We start from the raw sequence: 22016 nt of genomic DNA, 5'->3' as shown, positions 1-22016 counted from the left end.
ACAGTGGCCTGGTAGCCCTTGGGAGGGGAGCACGTGCAGTGTGTTTACTGGAGTTGTACACATGCTCACTTGAGTCGTTTTTCCCTACCAGCCTTGCGTTCCTAGAGGAAGGTCATATACCAGTTAAACGCTGCCATTTTGCCTCTTAATGCGCATGCTTGAGTCCACTCGCCCAACTCCTGAGATTTTATTGGGAAACTGCAGCTCACCCGTTTCAGGTGTTTCTACCAATTGGGAGATGGCCTTTCCCTGGTGCCAGTTGTGACCAATTATTATTTTAGAGCGAGAGTTAACAACCACCTGACCATCACCTGATGGTTGCCTGGCATTCCTGGTATGGTGTTGGGGAGCCCTCTCCTGCCCTGCTCATGCCTGACTAGCTACTTACTGTAGCAGTATGAAGAAACAGGTTTTCTTCTATTTTACTCTATCATGAGTTCCATTTAATAAAATGTTAATTAACAAAGACCAATCATTGGCCTTTCTGGATTTAAAAAATAAATAATGTCTATTTAAGTGTATGATAAAATGTGCTTAATATAGTACAAAATGTATCACATTTTCCTAGAAATACGTAGATTAGTAGCAAGATAATGGGCAATGAGTAACATTTCCTTCAAGCTATTAAATTCTTTTAATGTTCCATAGTATAGGGAAATGTGAATCTAATTCGAGGTTATACTTTTAAGGACTCTTATCTGTATTTCTCCAGTGAGTTGTTATTTCAGAACATTTTGTAACTCTTAGTAGAGACACCTCTCATTTTATAGTCCTACAAGTTGAAAAAAAAAAAAAGCATTTGGGAGTTTCTGACGCTACAAAGTTTAATTTTCCTAGCACAACTGAACTATTAGAAGTTTGACTGCTATCCGATATACTTAATGCCTTTTATGTTTCCTGTTCATTTTGGATGGGAGCAAAAGAAATGAGACTGAGTCATCTTTTAAGTCAGCCCCTTAAGAATAGAGGATTTAAGACAAGAGATTGCACAGGTGTGAGTTGCCTGACCCAGTGATCATATTATAGTAGGTGAATGATGGCTTTAACTCTAATCACAAAAACACAGGAGATAGCCCTGAGTCCAAAGCCAAATTGAAAAGATGGGCAATCTGAAACATGGGGAATCTTATTAAACCAATCAATCAATCAAGAAATATTTATAAAATGCCTAAAATGTGTTTAGTGTTATTTTACCTATTAAAAATCAAACATTGAAGACAAGGAAAAAATAAATGCTTGAAGAGACAGAATATTATATTCTATATTAGATAACAATTTAAAGATAAAATCAGCCTCAAAAGAGGGAACCAAGGAGCAAAGAGAATACCAGTAAAATCAGAAGTGAAAAATAGAAAAACAATTGACAAAGAGAATTAAATGTAAATGTAGATCAAATAGCATTAATGAATACTTTTATAAAAAGCAATTGATTGGCTGGGCGTGGTGGCTCACACCTGTAATCCTAACAGCTTGGGAGGCTGAAGTGGGAGGATCTCTTGAGCCTGGAAGTTCGAGAGCAGCCTGGGCAACATAGTGAGATGGAAGGAAGGAGGGAAGGAAGGAAGGCAGGCAGGCAGGAAGGAAGGAAGGAAGTTGAATAAAAGGGTCACGCCTGTCCCAGAAGAGAAGGAAAGAATTGAAGTAACAAAACTGAGTCTAAGATAAAATAATGTCAGAACTAAGAAAGACCTCAGGGACCCAACCCCGGTTCCTCCAACTTGGAAGGCAAGGGCCAAACGAGAGTTGGTGTCCTGCCTTAAGATCACACCAAGAAACAGACCTCAGACTAGAACCCAAATATCTGACTCCCATGCTGCCACTTGCAACTCAAGTTCAGCTCAGGATCTTAATGCAAAGAGAGAAATAATTAAAGCAGTGGCCATAAAGAGGGGAAAAGAAAAAAAAAAAAAAAGCTTGAGAAAAGAAAGAGAGGGCTTGAATGGAGGACACAGTAACAAGACATCGTTAGTAAGGCCTGAATTCTAGGAAGTCCAGCCAAGCAGAAGTGGATGTGTATTTTATTTCGACATGCCAAATAATTATTTGAGTTTTAAAATGCCCTTTGCTTTTTTTCATAACACTTACTTTTTTCGTGTTCATAAGCACTAAAATAGAATTTCAGAAACTTTATAGCACACTCGACCTTTTTCAGATCTCCCAGACAAACTCCAAACTCACCAGCCTTCCCCATCTCAGGAGTGTGAAATCTTATTTTCCAGTTCTCTGCTCAAATTTAACAAGCCACCTCCTGCTTAACCTTCTTCTGTGAAACCTGAAAGCACCAGACAATTGTATGCCCAACCCTTGCTCCTCCGAGCTCCCCCACTCTCCCCTTCAGGAGTCCATAGAACTGCAATTTCAAATCTCTAATAGCCCTCTGCTACCCCAAGTGTAATATAAACCTTAACTTCATATCTTTGCACCTTAAATATAAAAGAACCACCCCCCTCCACTTTAAAAAACAAAAACAACAAAAAAAAAAACGTCTTTTTAACCATCCCCTCACCCTCTGGCTTTAAAAGAGCAACATTTAGAGAGCATTCAACTATCTCCAAAGTATCAAAGACTGATTAAATAAATCTATGCCAAGACTGGGGTTTTGTTGATGATATTGTTGTTTCTACTGCTTTCTGCTGAAGATATACTCAGTGAAAACACTATGGCTCTCAATTAGGCAGCTGGGTGACTTATAAATATATATTTATGTTTGAAGCCTAAGTGGCCATTGGCTTCCCTACTGTTTTACTTAGCTAACAAAACAACTCTATCAAAGTAAGTATTATTCCAAAACCCAACTTCCTGTGCAGAATGCTCCCATATGCCCCATCAGTCTAGCTCTCTGATGAACTACATCGTTTCTTATAAACTGTCCATGGCCCATAAATTTCCAAGCATAAAGGCTATTACTGTGCTGTGCAAATCTGCTGAGAATTTGGGCCTTTCGAACTCCATTTTACCTGGTTGAAAATGACACTGGGGGAGAAAGTCCATCTGCAAACTTCCTCTCTTCTCCCTCCTTCTCAGGGTCACTTCCTATTTTGATCAATGAGAATTATTTAATGTGTACAGGACTGGAACAAAGGTTGCTTTTGACTAATTTTGAGCAACTTCTGTATGAAATTGGCTTTTTTTCTTCTTGCAAGTGCTACATAGCAGAGTAAAGAGAGATTTGAGCAATTTTCTAATTAATCTGGACAATGTCATTTAGAAAACTAAGAAGGAAAAAATAATCAATTTTTCTTGTCCTGGCTAAATAATTCTGTACAATAGTGGAAGAGGCATCACAAGAGAATACTTTAGAATCCCAGGGAATGGCTAAATCTAGTTTATATCAGTACAAATTATGCTATTCGAGACTGTATTCTAATCGGAAAACATAAGACTGCTACCAGATCTCTAGCCCAAAAATGAACAACATTACTGGGCATCATCATAATCACCACTGGCATCATCTGCCCTTATGTCTGTGCTTTGCAGTGTACAATAGGTTCCCAGACACAATCTCATTCAATTTTTATGAATAGGTACAAAGTGTTTAGAAGAAGAAATGGGGCATGGCGTGCCCTTGTCCCTGAGACTTCTTGACAGCTCATCACCAACTTCATTCAGTTTAATTTAACGATTAAAACAATAATGATGATACTGATAGCAGGTAGGCTATGCAGTGTGACCTGGAGGCCAGGCTATCACCAAGTATTCGCTACAAAGGAAATTAACACATAAGTTGATGTTTTCCAAAGTTACACCACTTAAATTTATCAACATCAAGTCTGATGGCTTCGAGAGCAAATGAATTTATCTCAGAATTTTTAAGACAAATGAGGATGGCTCCCCAAGTAAAAGATGAAACAGAAGAAAAGAAGGAAGACAGGAAGGGAGGGAAGATTCTGTTTATATCAAACATGACGTTTCAAGGAGGCGGGTTCCTTTTGCTAAAGAAGTGGTCTCACCTTGCCAGTCAACCTAGAATCTGACAACCTAGAATCTGTCTTTTCACCTTCACACTTCCATTCACATCTCATTAAGAAAACAGTGAGATGCTCTTGCTATTGTTAGTCTCTTTGACAGAGAATTGCAGTGTTTTGTTGAAGAATTCTCTCTGGCAATACAAGGAAATTGTGGCAGTTTGCATGATGTAGATATTTAGTGCAAAAGGGGCTAGTAATTTCTAGGGAGAAAAGAGAGGTTTTGCTTCCCTAATCACATTAAAAGCATTAAAAATTCTATTTTCAGGCACTTATAATCCTAATATGAAAATGTTCATCAAATAAACTAACTATAATATATCTAATCTAGAAGATTTGGGGTAGAGATGAACACAAAATGAAATAACATCTCAGCAACCCAGTGTCTGTATCTAAATATTCCTTTCAGTGAAGTCTTCCTTTCTAAATTACTGTTGCGTTTATAATATCACGACAGTTTTCATCTCTCATTTCTTGAAAAACATTGTTTATTTTACTATAATATATATTCCACAACAATTAGGATTTAGCAATGCCATCTTTTTCCCATATGTAATTCTCTATGCTATTTATATATGACTCTTACTAAAATTATCTTTCCAGCGAAATATTCAAAATTAATAACATGGTTCATTATCCATTACATACTGTTGAATGATTTGTAAAATCCTGACGTGAAAATCCAAAGTGATTAAAATATGATATAAAACTAGCACAAAAAGTTGTTTTTCATTGTTTACTCTGAAATTCATTTGTTTAAAGTGCTTATGTGTTGTGCAAGATAAAGTTACTCTCTCATGCAAGTTTTCTTTTAAAAAGATCATAAAATCTCACTGTGAATATTTAACTGAAGAGTAGTAACATAGTGTCAGATACTTACACAGCATAATGGTATAACACTCTGCATTTTGACATCTGTCCAGACAGATGTTTAAAACTTTTTCAAGTTTGTCAGAATTTTTTTTAAGTTTTAGAAAAAAAGATCTGGGAATCATCTTTTGTACCAAAGCTACTTTTGACAATTTCACTGTCAACAATTTAATTAATTCAAACAGAGACAAGAAGTCCAGTGACTTACATAGGCATTCCAAGAAGAATTCAATCAAACTGAAAGTGTGTGTATATATATACACACATACACACACACACACACATATATATATACACACACACACACATATATATATCTCCATAAGCAACTTTTATTTTACTGAATCATCATCATGGATCATCTTGTCTATTTACTTGGCTTATATGTATACAAAAAAACATTGTTCCTTATTTTGATATTTTTAAAAATCTGCATCAGCATAGCAAGGAATTTTATTTTGAGAAGGAATCATTAACCAATATAGTAGCAACAGCCATATTTTGTTAGAATATGTTCAAAGAGTAACCCTGAGTTCTCCTTTTCATATGCTATAATGTTGCTGCTAAATATGAATGTGATATATTTCTTTTTAATTAAAAGTAGTTGCATTGTGGTGTGATTTTTAATAACTTCAGTGTCTTCGGACTTCTGCATTTTAGATTCATGTTGAAACTTGTACACCACCACATGCTGATTGCAAAATTCATTAGCGCATAAATCATGTTTTACTGATAGTCCTTTAAACAAAGTTGGTTTCATTGTGAAATGCTCACTGGTTGGCTTATTTATTATAAAGATTTGTCAGGCAGAGCAGTTAAGTTAATCAGTAGCCAATAAAAGATTTAAATCTATAGATATGTCAGCCGATTTATTACTGAAAAATGTTTGGGCCTTCTTAATAAACACTCATGAAAACATGTTGTAATGGTTACTTCAGAAACCTTATTTCCATACTGCATACAAAGTTTAAAGGAGATTCTCTAGTTTAGTGGAAAATACAGACGAACATACATTATTTTCTTGAGTTTTATTATCTGACTATGTGTCCATAGAAGATACTTAACTTGATTTGCTTTGGAATCAATATGCAGTTTGCTATTTCTGTTTTGCTACAAGGCTTAGTGTACTATCACTGAAAATAAAAGAAGTCTTTTCACATAGTCCATGTCTCTTGTAGGTAATAATATCTAATATCAATAATTTTCAACAAGGTTAAGGAAACTCACCCTTGGAAGGTTTTGATCTTATAATCTTCTTATTGATAAATCTTTACAGAAGAAAAACATGATACCAAACATAACTAGAAACAAATTCAAAGTAATGAACAAAAGCTTCTTTTTCTCCACTGGACCATTTTAGAAAACTAGTAAAAAGTATAAAACACCATTACTTTACAAGTGGAATTTAAGTACAAGTTGTGAGATTTTGAAAAGTCTCCAGGGCCTCAGTTTCCTCATCTTTAAAATGGTGCTGGGGGAGGGATTTAAAGGATTGAAATAGATAGATCTAAATTTCCTGAAAACACTGAAATTGTATGATCCTATGAGTCTATTAACAATCTTCATTTAACTCATAGGACAATACATTTATGACCACAAAGATAATGCAATGTCTTGCAAATGGTGTCTTTTCAACCACTGGTAGTGGTTACTGAGTAGTTACAACCCATGTTTCCACAAAGTTAAGGAAAGCTTTACAACTTTGTCTAGAAAACTCAGTAAATCTAGCCTATGATGGGATGGACAATTAAGATTTTAAAAGAGAATAAATATTCTCAACCATTTTTGGCTAAATTATTCGGCTAATTGCTCAAATTTGCATTTTCTTTTGCCATGGTCTCTAAATATGTATTTTGCCCGTATTTGTCTTTGTAAGGCTTTGGTGATAAAGTTTGGGATTTCTTCCATTTTTTTTCTTCTTTTCTTCTTTATTGTTCTATTCATTTTAACTCTCTCAGTCAGCAAAGGACACGTGTAATATATTTTCACCATAACAGTGTCTTTTGCTGAGACAAAAATGACCATAAATATAATAAGCAGGAGAGCGTGTATTTAGCTATCCTTAAATGAATCACGTTTAAGTGGAAAACTCACTTTCACCAACCCACTTACCCAAGTATGAAACCATGTCTTTGTTAGGCACCTTCTACTTGTGCCCAAAGTTCAGTATATCAGGAGGACAGCATTGTTTAGTGTCAGTTTTGTGTTTGATGTTAAGATAGCATGGGGATGGGGGCGGGGGGTGGACCCCACCTGGAATAAATAAATCTTGAGTTTTGTTTGATGCAATAACTTTCATCACAAATGCATCAAACCCATTCCAAATCTGTTTGCAGCATGACCTTGAATGCTGTGCAGTCTCTGATGGACTTGATAGGAATAGCTTTAGAGCAGCAAGACTTTAATTTTCTTCCAAATGCATCTTTCTTTGAATTAAATGGAGGAAACACTTGTGAGTTTGCTGTCAATATATTTTAAGTGCTAAAAGTGCTGTAGCCTGAAAAGATGTTAAAGGACATAAAGGTCCAAAATATTCAACTGTGTATATGTCCATGATAGCTTAATATTTTGTAAGTTAAGTGTATTCAACTAAAGGTTGAACCAGTAACCTCAGAGCTTTACAGGCTTTCCCAATACATCAAAATATGCCCATAGGAAGCTAGGCATCTATTTGGAAGCTGTAATTAGATTCACTTGGTTATATATAAGAGAAGAAAGCAAGCTAACAGTGGCAAACAGAAAGAAAGAGAGAGGGAGGAAGGAAGGGGAGAGAGGAAGGAAAAGAGCAAGGAGAGGGTGGAAGGAAAGGAAGAAGAGAGGAAGGAAGGAATGGAGGGAAGGAAGGGAGAGGAGAGAGGAACGAAGGGAGGGAGGAAGGAAGGAAATAAGAAATTAAGTTTCCTTCTTGTGTAAAACTAGACGTAGGCAGCCCAGGATTGGTAAAGCAACTTTAAGATGTCATCAGTAACCTTAGGCTTCTCTCTTTCTGCTCTGCCAGCTTACCAGGTGGTTTCTATCCTCAAAGCCACTTGATGGTTTAGGATAGTTGCTAAAACTTAGCTATAATATTCCAATTGCTACCTAACAAGTAGGAATAAAAAGAAGGGCAAAGGAGAAACAACAGACACTGGGGTCTACCTGAGAGTGGAGTTTGGGAGGAGGGAGAGGAGGAGAAAATATAACTATTGGGTACTGGGCTTAAGAACCAAGTGATGAAATAATCTGTACAGCAAACCCCATGACATGAGTTTACCTGCATAATAAACCTTCACATGTATCCCCAAACCTAAAATAAAGGTTCAAAAAAATGAAGGGCAAAGGGGTTTCCCGTAGCAGAGACCACTCCTTCTAAACAGCTTTCCCAGAACCCCACAGAGCACCTCTGTTTCTATCTGTTTGGCCAGAGTTTGGACACGTCCACACTTAGCTGCAAGAGAGGCTGGGAATTATCTCTAATTCTGAATGGCAAGGGGCCTGACTAAACCTCAGGTTCCCTTCTTAAGAAGGAAGGGAAAGTCAATGTTGGGGTATACAACAAGCAGCCTCTGCACAGAAATGCTTAAATGACTGGGGTGTGAAATATTTTTCAAGGCATATTCTAAGAACAAGGGGGAAATATATCTCATAGGGCTCCTATAACTTTAAAGTGAGAATCCCATAAAGCACATAATGCCTGATGTACCCATGCTCAAGAAATAGTAGCTAAATAGTAGCATTACTTTTAATGGCAAAAACCACAATTACTTTTGCACCTACCTAATATTAGGACTAATCATGTGTATTTTTATCACTTATTTTTTATTTTAATTTTAATTTTTAGTTCTGGGGTACATGTGCAGGATGTGCATGTTTGTTACGTAGGTAAACGTGTAGGATAATCACGTATATTTTTAACCTCTAATTTAAAATAAGGTAAGCAATCAAAGGCTCCAGAGACACAGAGAGTGGCATTCCACCATTGTTTACCTGGTAAGTTTATCTCTGACTCTTTCCCTGTCTTTTCTCCTGCACTCTTAATTATTTCTGCTTCTAGTTCAGCTTTTCAAGTCTCCCTTGCCATACCTTAGGACTCTCAACTGCACCCACTCAGTAGTATTGTGTAAACCCATGAGTTACTACTTCAAATGTAGATAAAGTGTATGGTTTAAAAGAATCATAGTTATGAGAGGCAGGAGAGCAAGATGATTAAGAGCTTGGACTCTGGCCTCAAATGTAAAACCCCAGCACCAACATTTGGTCAAGGGTCCTTAACATGTCTAAATCTTGGTTTTTCTCATCTGCAAATTGAAGATAATAATTCCTCTCTCACAAATCATGCATGTAAAGCACTCAAATCAGATTCTGGCACGTTGTAAGCAATTAATAAATGATGGTGATTGTTATGCTATTAGAAGAAAGGGTGGGAAAGATGAGAAATCACCTTCATGGAGAGCCTCCTCTGTGCCTCTGTGTTGGCATTACACTTTGTGTAAAACTTTTATGTAGCTTTTATTCCTTGCACTAATCCTGTACATTGTTAAGCCTTTGCTATGGCTTAATGTTTGTGTCTCCTCTAAAATTCATCTTAAATTTTGTTTTATTATTATTATTATTATTATTATTATTTGAGACAAAGTCTCGCTCTTGTCACCCAGGCTGGAGTGCAATGGCACATTCTAGGCTCACTGCAACCTCTGCCCCCTCCCCGGGTTCAAGTGATTCTCCTGCCTCAGCCTCCCGAGTAGTAGGGATTACAGGTGCCTGCCAACACATCTGGCTAATTTTTGTGGTTTTAGTAGAGACAGGGTTTCACCATGTTGGCCAGGCTGGTTTCAAACTCCTGACCTCAGGCAATCCACCCGCCTTGGCCTCCCAAAGTGCTGAGATTACAGGCAGACATGAGCCACCACGCCCACCCTCATCTTAAAATTTAATCCCCCAGTGCAAGAGCATTAAAATGTGAGGTCCTGGAAGTGATTAAGCCATGAGAAGAGAGCCCTTATGAATGAAATTAATGACCTTTTAAAAGGACTGGGGGAACTAGGTAGGCCCTTTTTTGTCCTTCTGCTCTTCTGCCATGAGAGGACACAGAGACTGCCCCTTCTTCCATGTGAGGATGCAGCAACACGGTACCATCTTGGAAGCAGACAGCAGTTATCACAGACACAGACTCTACCGGTGCCTTGATCTTGGACTTCCCAGCCTCCAGAATGGTATGGAATAAATTCCTATTCTTATTAATTGCCCAGTCTTGGGTATTTTTGTTATAGTGGCACAGACTGAGACACTCTCTTCATAGACAGAAAACAGACACTTAGAATGATAAAAGAACTTGCCAAAGATGGAGAACTAATCAATGTCAGTAGTGCTATTTGGTCCCAGGTCTGTGTTTCTGAAGGTCATGCTCTTCCCACTCATTCATCAGGGGTAAGCTGGCATACCAATTTCTAATTCAACCTCTTGATATACCAAAGAGGCTGAGCAAAACATAAGACATGGGCCACCCTGATTACTTTCAGGACTGACTTGACCTCGAAAGAATGTTTTTAGCCTTTGACATGAACAATAATTCTTCTTTTGAATATGGGTTTATCATCCTATTTTTAACATTAAAATGGCTCAATCACAATGGAATTTTAGGAAACCTACTGCTAGTGTAGATTTTTTTTTCATGTTTAATTTAAATCTTATTTTATTGTTCCCCAAAACTTTATATGACTGCTATTCACATACTACACATGGATCTGAAACAGTTAAGTAAAATGAACATCATTTTTTAATGATACCTCTCATGTAAGAAACGTATATTTATAGATCTTCTGGTAATTCTCTGCATTAATTCCTTGACCTCAAACTGACCAGAGAAGGTCAACAATTCCTGCAATGTCACTGAGTGCTACATTTTCATCTCTAACTTAGCTGAAAAGTATAAAAAAGCACAAGCAGTCAGAAAGCACCCAAATAGCTATACAGCTGAGATGACCCCAAAATGCAAGTTAATCCCTCCAAGGTCATTTGTAATTTATGTTCAATTAACTGGCTCAAAAAGCCTGTTTCAGACAGAAGCCAGAAATTAGGAAGCCTGTTGCTTGACTTTTTAGTGGGGAACACTTTTCGTGATAGCGGCCATGAGGGGCCAAAAGAGACTATCAACTGGGCTTTCCCCTACATGAGAACAGTTCAATCTTTTCCTGCTACTCCACTAACCACACCGACTCACTCCAGGGATGTACTTTAAAAAAAAAAATAATAACAGAAGGATTTGGATAGAAAGTCTATTGTTACTGGAAACTGAGCCTGTGAATAGGAGAGCTGAGCTCCGTCTCCATTTCAACATGGAAGGTACGAAGTTAAGCCTCTTTTAGGACATCCAAAAGACACAGGAGGTAACTTGGAGTGGTTTCTATTGACCAAATCTAAAAATAAATAAAAAACATCAAAAATAAATAATGTAGTAATAAATCAAACCCATTAAATAAAAGAATCCATTAGCCCATTTTAATAGAAAAAAGTGCATGAATAAATAAAGTTGGAAAAAGGCAAAATGCTTCCTTACAATAGAATGCCAACTGATAAATATATTAAAATAATAGAGAATCATCAATGGGTGTTAACACGAATGGACCAACGTTTGATGCAGAACAGAATATTTCTATAATAATCTCAAAATAACTCTTATTTGGCAGATAGTAACTTGTGATCAAAATGATTAAAGTGAATGTCACCATTACTGAGACAAACGGACATTATGTGCCAGCTGATACTGTGTACTGAAGGCACAACATCCCTTCTGTGGTGCTCCTGCCAACAAAGCATAACCTAAATCCAGTCATAAGGAAACATCAAACAAACCCCAACTAAGGGACATTCCACAGAATAACTGGTCTGTACTCTTCAAAAATGTCAAGGTCAAGAAAAACCAAGAAAGGCTGAGGAACTGCTTGTTCCAGATTAAAGGAAACTAAAGAGACGTGACGAGAAGTAATGTACAATCCTGGAGTAGACTCTGGATTAGGGAAAAAATGATATAAAGGATATTATTGTGACAATTGATAACATTTAAGTATGGGCTGGGGATTAGAAAATAGTATTGTATTGATATTAAGTTTCCTGATTCTCGTAGTTATCTTGTGGTTATGTAACAACATGTCTTTGTTCATAAAACATAGAAACTGATTTAGTAGTAAAAGAGTATAATGTTAGGCTGGGTGCAGTGGCTCAAGCTTGTAATCCCAGCACTTTGGGATGCCAAGGTGGGCAGATCACAAGGTCAGTAGTTCAAGATCAGCCTGGCCAACATGGTGAAACCCCGTCTCTACTAAAAATACAAAAAAAAAAAAATTAGCTGGGCGTGTTGGTGCACACCTGTAATCCCAGCTACTTAGGTGGCAGAAGAATCACTTGAACCTGGGAGGCAGAGGTTGCAGTGAGCCAAGATCACACCACAGCACTCCAGCCTGGGCGACAGAGTGAGACTCTGTCTCAAAAAAAAAAAAAAAAAAAAAAGATAAAGATAAAGAAAAAGAAAAAGAATATATTGTCGCCAACTTACTTTTAAATGATTCAGATAAAAAAGTATATAAATTATATGAAAAAGAGAGTGATAAAGGAAAATTAAGACGTATACAATTAGTGATATCTGAGTAAAGAATTAAAGGATTCTAGGAGTTTCTTGTACTATTCTTACAATTTCTCTATAAGTTTAAAATTATATCAAAGTGAAAAAGTTATTTTCTTAAATTAAAACAAAACAAAATCACTACTAGTTAAATATGCATTCTGAAATATTTAAAAGTGAGATAAACTGATATCTAGTGTTTGATTGATTTAAAATATTAGAGCAAGTGGAGGAAGAAAGCGTGAGAGAGAGTGTGTGTGACAGAGAGACAGAGAGAAGGGAGGGAATAGATGAAACAAAAGTACCAAAGTGTCAGGCTGGGCACAGTGCCTCACACATGTAATCCTAGCACTTTGGGAGCCCGAGGCACGTGCATCACTTGAGGTCGGGAGTTCGAGACCAGCCTGGCCAACATGGTGAAATCCCATCTCTACTAAAAACACAAAACTTAGCCCAGGGTGGTGGTACACACCTGTAATCCCAGCAACTCAGGAGAATGAGGCAGGAGGAGAATTGCTTGAACCTGGGAGGCAGAGTTTTCAGTGAGCCAAGATTGCACTGCTGCCCTACAGCCTGAGTGACAGTGAGTCTCCATCTCAAAAATAAAAAAATAAAAAAGGACCAAAATGCAAATGCAAAATGTTGATCATTGTAATTCTTGAAGTAGAGTGATGAATACATAGAAGTCTGTTATACCAGTCTCTTGACTTTTGTGTACATTTGAAAACTTTCCATAATAGAGAGGTTTTTTAAAAGTTAAACTCCTCTAAATCTATGCCAATCCTCCAATCCCAGCAATGACAACTCCCCCTAACCCACACTTCCACACACATACACATACTCTAGTTTGCTCCCACACCTGAGATTCATGGCAAAGACTCTAGATGGTTTGGATCATTGCCCAAATTATAATTTGGGTTCAAAAGCAGCATTTCATGGGAATTATTTCATATTTAATGAACATTTATCTATGTCTCAACACAGGAAATGAGAGCAACATGCTTAATGCGCTTTGTTAATACATAGTGAGGCTGGGCGTGGTGGCTCACATGTGTAATCCCAGCACTTTGGGAGGCCAAGGTGGGCGGATCACCTGAGGTCAGGAGTTCAAGACCAGCCTGGCCAACATGGTGAAACCCTGTCTCTACTGAAAACACACACACAAAAAAATTAGCTGGTGTGGTGGCTCACTCCTATAATCCCAGCTACTTGGGAAGCTGAGACAAGGAGAATCGCTTGAACCCAGGATTCGGAGGTTGCAGTAGGCTGCGACTGTGTATTGCACTCCAGCCTGCATGACATGGGCAAGAGACTCTGTCTCAAAAAAAAAAAAAAGTGATACGGCTTATGTTCATTAATCTATTCAAATAAATGTTGTACAGCAGCAGTCCCCAACCTTTTTGGCAGCAGGAACCAGTTTCATAAAAGACAATTTTCCCATGGACCTGCATGATCAGGGTGGGGGGATAATTTTCGAATAATTCAAGTACATTACATTTATTGTGTGCTTTATTTCTATTAGTATTATTACATTGTAATATATAATGAAATAATTATACAACTCACCATAATGTAGAATTAGTGGGAGCCCTGCGCTTGCCTTCCTGCAACTAGATGGTCCTATCTGGGGATGATGGGAAACAGTGACAGATCATCAGGCATTAGATTCTCATAAGGAGCACACAGCCTAGATCCCTCACATGCACAGTTCACAATAGGGTTCATGCTCCTGTGAGAATATAATGCCACAGCTGATCTGACAGGAGGCAGAGCTTAGGCAGTAATGCAAGAAATGGGGAGGGACTGTAAATACAGATGAAGCTTTACTGGTTCAATCACTCACCCATGGCTCACCTCCTGCTGGGTGGCCTGGTCCCTAACAGTCACAGACCAGTAAGGGCTCACGGCTCAGGGGTTGGAGACCGATGTTCTACAGCATGGATAGACTCAGAGACTGTAGGGGAAAGAGCCTTTCTCACAACACTTTGAGATGACACATTCCCGCATGCAACTTGACATTAGGTTATAAAAGTTTTTCATCTGAGGTAATATTTACGTCTTCAACTGAGTTTTAAAAAGGTAATATTGGGGACATTTGTAGAAAAACAGCATTGTCTAATGTAAGACTGAAAACAAAAGTTGATGTTGACAAAGCTCCAGTAGATACTCCCTGAAATATGGTGGAACCAGGGGTCTTTCTGGGAAACCTGATCAACAAGAGATTGTGTTTGCTATGATTTTCATCACTTAAGGGATCCCAAGTTGCTACTTCAATTAGAATTGGAGAAAGCCATTTCAAAGGATTACTAAATTAAACCATTTAATGGCAACTACAATAACAATATAATATTTAAATTTGGATAGCATGTTTTAAAAAGCAACACATACATGTCAGTCATTTAATATTCTCATAACACCTTTAAAGTAGGGTTCAAAGATAGAGTCATCCCCATTTACAGGCTAACAAACTGATGTTTGCTATGATTGACTTTACCAAAACCACACAATAAGTAAATGGGAACACTAGGATTTTTTTTTTTTTTTTTTTTTTTTTTTTTTTTGAGATGGAATCTTGCTCTGTCACCCAGGCTGGAGTGTAGTGGTGCGATCTCGGCTCATTTCAAGCTCCACCTCCTGGGTTCATGCCATTCTCCTGCCTCAGCCTCCCCAACAGCTGAGAGTACAGGTGCCCACCACCACGGCTGGCTAAATTTTTTCTTATTTTTAGTAGAGACAGAGTTTGACCGTGTTAGTCAAATTGGTCTCGATCTCCTGACCTCGTGATCCACCCACCTCGGCCTCCCAAAGTGCTGGGATTACAGACTTGAGCCACCGCACCAAGTCCGGGAACACTAGGATTAGTTTATAAAATTTCCCAATTTCCAGTCCTCTGTATTATTTCCAAGAACAATGACCAGGAAAATTCACCAAAGGAAAACATTTAATGAACATCCCTCTGCTTATAGCAGGTTCGGTACATTACCTGTTATTGTTACTAAAGCAGATCTTACAGGTCAGTATAGATTATTCTAAGCCAACAGCTACAAATAGGCTCACCTTTCTTATTCTCCTTCACCTCATCCTGCATGTCTATCAACATGAACTCTATTGCTCTTCTGCAATACTTTTAGTAGAATCTGCTCTCAATACAGAAACACACAACTTAATGCCATGGAGATTCCCCTGTCAACATCACCATGCTGACATTTCTAAATGTTCTAAAGTATTTTAGAAATGCATTTTTAATTAAAAGTGCCCAACCTTAGAATCAACTTGAGATAGATACCTTAAATACTGTAGAGAATTAACCAGGTAGGGTGACTGGCCCAAATTTCATAGTCATAAAAGGGGTAAAATTATTGACTATAGCTTTATGCTCACATACAGGCTTAATTCCTACTAAACACAATGAAAACACTGCCTACAGATGCCATAACTTAACTTTGTTAAAAATGCAGTATTGTCACTGGGTGTGGTGGCTCATGCCTGTAATCCTAGCACTTTGGGAGGCTGAGGCAGGCGGATCACAAGGTCAAGAGATTGAGACCATCCTAGCCAACATGGTGAAACCCTGTCTCTCCTAAAAATACAAAAATTAGCTGGTTGTGGTGGCACACACCTGTAGTCCCAGCTGCTCGAGAGGCTGAGGCAGGAGAATTGCTTGAACCCAGGAGGCAGAGGTTGCAGTGAGCCGAGATTGTGCCACTGCACTCCAGCCTAGCAACAGAGCAAGATTCCATCTCAAAAAAAAAAAAAAAAAGAAGTATTGTCATTTAAAAAATTGTGTATTTTTAAAATGACTTTAATAGTGTTCATGCTGATAGACATGCAGGATGAGGTGAAGGAGAGTAAGAAAGGTTCAAGAGCTGAAAAGAATAATGAAGGCACCTCTCACAGTAAGTGCTACAAAAGTGTTTGGTAAATATTTGATAAATAAAGTTGAGGTAAAAACAGAGTTTCTCAGTAGATATCTTCTAGATTTGTTTTTACATTAAAAAATAATTGATACATCCACAATTTCTGAGGTTGTTGAGGAATTCAAACTCTAAACCTCCCTGTACTGCTTCACTAGGGCTTCCATAGCAAAATACCACAGACCTGGTGACTTAACAAAAATTTATGTTCTTGCATTCTGGAGGCTTGAAGTCTGAAATCAAGGTGATATGGTTTGGCCATGTCCCCACCCAAATCTCATCTTGAATTGTAGCTCCCATAATTCCCATGTGTTGTGGGAGGGACCTGGTGGGAGATAATTGAATCATGGGGGTGGTTTCCCCCATACTGTTCTCGTGGTAGTGAGTAAGTCTCATGAGATCTGATGATTTCATAAGGGGTTTCCCCTTTTGCTCGGCTCTCATTTATCTCTTGTCTGCCACCATGTAAGATGTGCCCTTCACCTTCCGCCATAATTGTAAGGCCTCCCCAGCCACGTGGAACTCTGAGTCCATTAAACCTCATTTTCTTTATAAATTACCCAGTCTTGGGTATGTCTTTATCAGCAACATGAAGATGAACTAATATGCAAGGTATGAGTGGGTTTGCTTTCTTCTGGGGCCTTTCTCTCTGGCTTGCAGATGGCCGTTTTCTCACTGTGTCCTTATAGGGTCCTTCCTCTGTGCTCCAGCATCCCTAGTGCCTCTTTTTATGTCAAACTTCCTCTCCTATAAAGACACCAGTTAGACTGGGTTAGGGCCCATACATATTACCTCATTTAACCTCAGTTACTTCTTTAAAGACCCTATCTCCAAACACAGTCATATTCTGATGTACTGGGATAGGACTTCAACACATGAATTTTGAGGAACACCATTCAATCTATTGTCTAAAGCCTCAGCCAATTCCTGGAAAGTTTTGAGCCAAACTGCATCAAATTTCAGACAACATTTGAGTACCTTCCTCAACCCAAGCTTAGTTTCAGATTTTCATCATGTAGTTTGAGTCCCGTTTGTAGCTTATTGTCTGTCCTGTATTGGAAACTTAGAGGTACTGGTTTGTCCTAGGTATAGGGCAAAAACCAGAGAAAACACTCCTTCATCTATTTGGGAACTATCCAATTGCATTTGCTCCAAAAAGAAAAGTCAAAACTCCATATGTTTACTTGAATCTACTTATGGGACCTCATTGCCCCATTTGCCCTATGACCAGCCAGACAGTCACATATCTACATTTTTCTTTATTTATATAACCAAAAACAGGTGAAATTCCTATCAATATAAAAGTATATAACTTAGTCAATGACACAGGCAAAATATTCTCATGACACACCTTGTGGATGAGCTGGGATAACAGATAATGTTCACCCACAGGCATGTGGGTGCTTTTTACCTCAAGACATTGCTTAATGACTGCAGTGTCTAAATTACCCTTCCAGAGAGAAGAGGTATTATGAATACATGCCTGCACGGCAGGGGCACCTCAAGATATTGTGGATTGTGAAAACTGCCATTTGCTGACTGCAAACATGAAGCAAGAGTGATGTACATCATTGACAGAATGATCTTCTACCTAACAGGGTTCTGGCAACCTTGCTGCTGATTTCACTCTGTCTTCCTGTTCCCAGAATGAGAACTCTGATATTACACATTTCTGGGTTCTAAAAAGTACTTCAGACACACACCTGGATGCATGAACATACTCTCTCCTGGAATGATAACTCAGTATGCTTAGGCATTGCTGAAGAAAACCACACAGCCATGCACAAAACCTTTCCCCTTAATCTCCAATTCCACGTAAGTTCTCGATGCCAGCTAGCAAGCTTCGCATTTCTGGTCAGCTCCCTCTCCCATTTCCCATGATGACTGTTAATATTTCACATCCATCTCAAGCCTTTCCCTTTCCTTTACTTTTGGGGTGACCAAACTTCTCAGTTTGTCCAGGACTGAGGGGGTTCCTGGGAGACAGGCCTTTAAGTACTACAAGGTGGTCACCCTCCTACTTCCTCACTCATCATCAAATGACATCTCTACCCATATCTCAAAAAAAAAAAAAAAGGTGAAAGTTTTAAGTATGAACTGCTCCCAAATTCTTCCTCCACTACCCCCCACCTGGACATACAACTCTACCCATTATCTGCCTTCAACCTTGGAGGCCAGGTTCTTCCCCTGCTGAGGAATAGCTCCGTTCCTCCATTCTTCACCTGGATGATGGATTTCTCCATTGTTTAACACTCTTTCTTGCAAGTTCAGCATATCCTCTTCCTTCCCTTCACTATACAAATATGTTCAAGTATTTCCCATCTTCAAAATTATATATCCTTTTTCCCCTTTATTACTGATGGGCTGTTCCTTTCTTTTCTTTCACCATAAACTTCTTGAAAGAGATTGTGAATGATCTCATCTACTCCAATGACTCCTCCCGAATTTTTATCTCCAGCCCAGACTCCACTAAAATGCAGACCCATATTTTCATTGTCCTAATGAGCATCTCTATCTTGGTAAATCAAAAGTACTTTAATCTCAAAGTATCTAAAACAAGTTTAACATCCTCCTTTCCAATCTGTTCTTTCTTCTAAGGTTATCTTTCTAGCAAATGGAACCACAATCTGCTGAATTTTCCAAACCAGAAACCATGCCATGGTTCTCAATATCTCATCCCCCTCCTCTGTGCTCCTATCACTAATATCTTCTGGTAATCATCACGTTCACCTCCCATCCCCACCATCATCACAACAGTGTTTTCACTGGTTTCTTAGCTCCCTGGCTCTACTTCCATCTCCTTCAAACTATCATTCATGAGACTGACACCTGTGAGGTCATGGACTGAGATATTCCTATTATCTAGGAGTAGACAAAACCTTTTATCTAGCCCTCTGAACACCAAAATGGCTACAAGGATGTTTCCTTTGGGTTAGTGAGCAATGTCTAATTTTTTCATTAAAATGACTGAATCGATGTTCCACTGGCTTTGTGGTTGAATCAGATAACAATATAAGTTAACTGAAGGCAGCCCAGGATGTTGACTGTATTTCTTCATAGAAATGCCATTTGTTGGTGGGCAGCATTGCACCTATACGGAGACCCTTGTCTCTATTTTTGCAGCGTTTTGCAATGCTAACCCCTATAGTCTCTATAATCCCGGCCTCTGGGGCTTAATGATTGAGAGCAAGTAAAGCTGTTACAGAAGCCACTGGTCATTTCATCTCTTTGGCTGTTAGAATCTTCAACTCGTGTCCTACAATGTCCCACATCTGCCTCTTTACTAGGACTGCACTGGCAAACTTGTGACTTTCTAAATAAATCACTTTCTCTTCCAATTCAGTGCCCTTGCCTGGAACATTCTTCTCTTCCTTCTCCAGCATTCTCAAATGAGTATCTTCAGAAATAAATATGAAAGTTTTCATTTTAAAAAATATAATAAGAAATGCCACTCCTGGAACTGTCTCCTTTCAAAGCTATTCTTCGCCCTTCCTTGCTCTGCTCTAGATTGCAGGACTCCAGAATGTGTCTCCCTCCCTTATCCCTTCCATAGCTCCAGCTCCCACTGGACATGCCTGCCCTGGATACATCTTCTACCAAGTAGGCCCACTCCCTGGAGTCTGGTGACTCACCTGCGCCCTCTGTCCCTCCAGTCTAGGAGTGGTTACAGTTTTCTGCTATTTCCTGCCTCAGGGTGGCCTTGCTGGTGGGCTTTGCAGCCTCTCCTATACTCTGTGTAACCAATTTCCTGCATTCGATTCTTTCCCTTGTATACACTCAGAGTGGTTTCTGTTTACTTGGTTAAACTCTGATGTAAAAACATACCCTGATCTCTATTCCCCCTAACCTTAGCCAATGACAAAGACTTTTGGGGGCTCCCTTCTTCCATTTTCTTGGTTTAACTTTTGTATTCCCACACCACCTGTGTATACTGCTATGGATTTGGACTGTGGAGTTTTTATCAGTTCTACACTAAGATGAGCTCTTGAGGACACAATGTCCTGTTAATTTCAGTATCTACAGTGTCCTGTTGACTGCTCAAGATTCTAAAGCCCACAAACATACAGAGAATTTTTTCAGTCTTACAAAGCATTTGATGGAGTATGCTAGAAATGTTCAAGGATTTAAGACAAGATCCAGGCTAGCATAACACAAAATTTAAATAAACTAGTAAATCTGTGGATTTTTACAAGCTGGGGAGGGATGGAGGTGTGCCCTAGAAGTTGGGCTTCTCTCTTTGGAATATGGCATGTTATTTTTCAGTCTGTTAGATCACAATCTAGTCATTGGTAGAAAAGTCACCTTTATTTCAGTGAAGCAACTTAATCAGTAAAGGTATTAATTGCCTTCAGCAAATACTTTGGAACAATAAGGCACTGTCATTTTCCTTCTGGTGGCCAGAGAAGAGCAAAGGAAAGTGTCTCAGAATTCTAAGAGACACTTAGAACTTTGAGGATAGAGCAATATTCCCTTATGAGTCAGAAAAAAATCTAGAACTCACAACTAGGACTCTCTATGAGTTCCAAAAAATCTAGAACCCTCTGAGATTTTATTTTATTCAATATAATTTAAAACAATGCTTTACCATATTCTGCAATACAAAATGATTTATAAAAAATAAATATATTATTATTGTTTAGAGATCAGGAGAAAGATCCATGGAGAATGAATTGCATGTGTTCTAGCAATTCATTTAGGATGACTAATCAGAGTGTCTCCAAGTCTGGTCACTGAGCTAGCCACCTCCGCCCCCCAAACCTTTCCACTAATGGACTCTTTTCAACAAGGACATAGGTGTAATACAACACTATATATATATGTTTTTTTTAGACGGAGTCTTGCTCTGTCGCCCAGGCTGGAGTGCAGTGGCGCAATCTCGGCTCACTGCAAGGTCCATCCCCCACGTTCATGCCATTCTCCTGCCTCAGCCTCCCACAACAGTATTTTTCTATCTATGTGCTGTGTTATTATGGACACCTTGAATGCTGTGTGCCATAAAATCTTTAACTTTTAAACTTCAGCATAAAGTAATGCAAACATCTTTGCATATGGCAATATTGTAACACAAGGAAACCAGAAAACAGGCTTCTAATTGTCTCCTTAAGATTGTAGAGAGCTATGCAAAAAGAATTCATTTCTCCTTAATCATAACAGCATATTCATATTATAAAATTTGTCTTGAGCTGACTTCCTGCTCTGGTGTGAATCATGGTGGTGGCTGACTTGGCGAGGTATGGCCCATGTGTTGTGTGAAATAGTGCAGGTGTCAGTTGCAACAGAGTCACCATTGTCTTCCTGTAATGAAGTCAGTTTAAACAGCTAAGTGTCTGAAAGTGAATCCCAGTGCCTGGAGTCCAGAAGGTCAATTATCGCAGGGTGTTAGACAATTGGGATTGCATTACTACTAACCAGGGTGCTTTAGTTTTTGTTTTTAATAATGCAATGCTAGTCTGTACTAATAAAGAGAACATATTACGGTAAATATTGAATCAGACATTGTGACACGATGACAGATCTAAATTGCCACAGTTTATACAGAGTCCACAAAACAACACTGACCGTGAATTATACAAAGCATTTTATATACAATTTCCATCAAATTCCAGACTTTTGCTTTAGAGGGATTTTACTTGAAACGAGTGGATATGTCCTAAATGGTTTTTTTTTTCC

General features: G+C 38.5%; 1 long non-coding RNA gene across 4 annotated transcripts in view; it reads right to left on the bottom strand.

Moving 5' to 3' along the window:
• The window catches only part of LOC139357884 (uncharacterized), a 113192-nt gene that overhangs the window by 79803 nt on the left and 11373 nt on the right, over positions 1-22016 (bottom strand). The window lies entirely within an intron of this gene.

The sequence above is a fragment of the Macaca nemestrina genome, chromosome 13, assembly GCF_043159975.1.
Source record: "Macaca nemestrina isolate mMacNem1 chromosome 13, mMacNem.hap1, whole genome shotgun sequence".
NCBI classification, from domain to species: Eukaryota; Metazoa; Chordata; class Mammalia; order Primates; family Cercopithecidae; genus Macaca; species Macaca nemestrina.
Note: the sequence above shows the minus strand (reverse complement) of the source record. Positions and strands in the feature narration are given on the sequence as shown.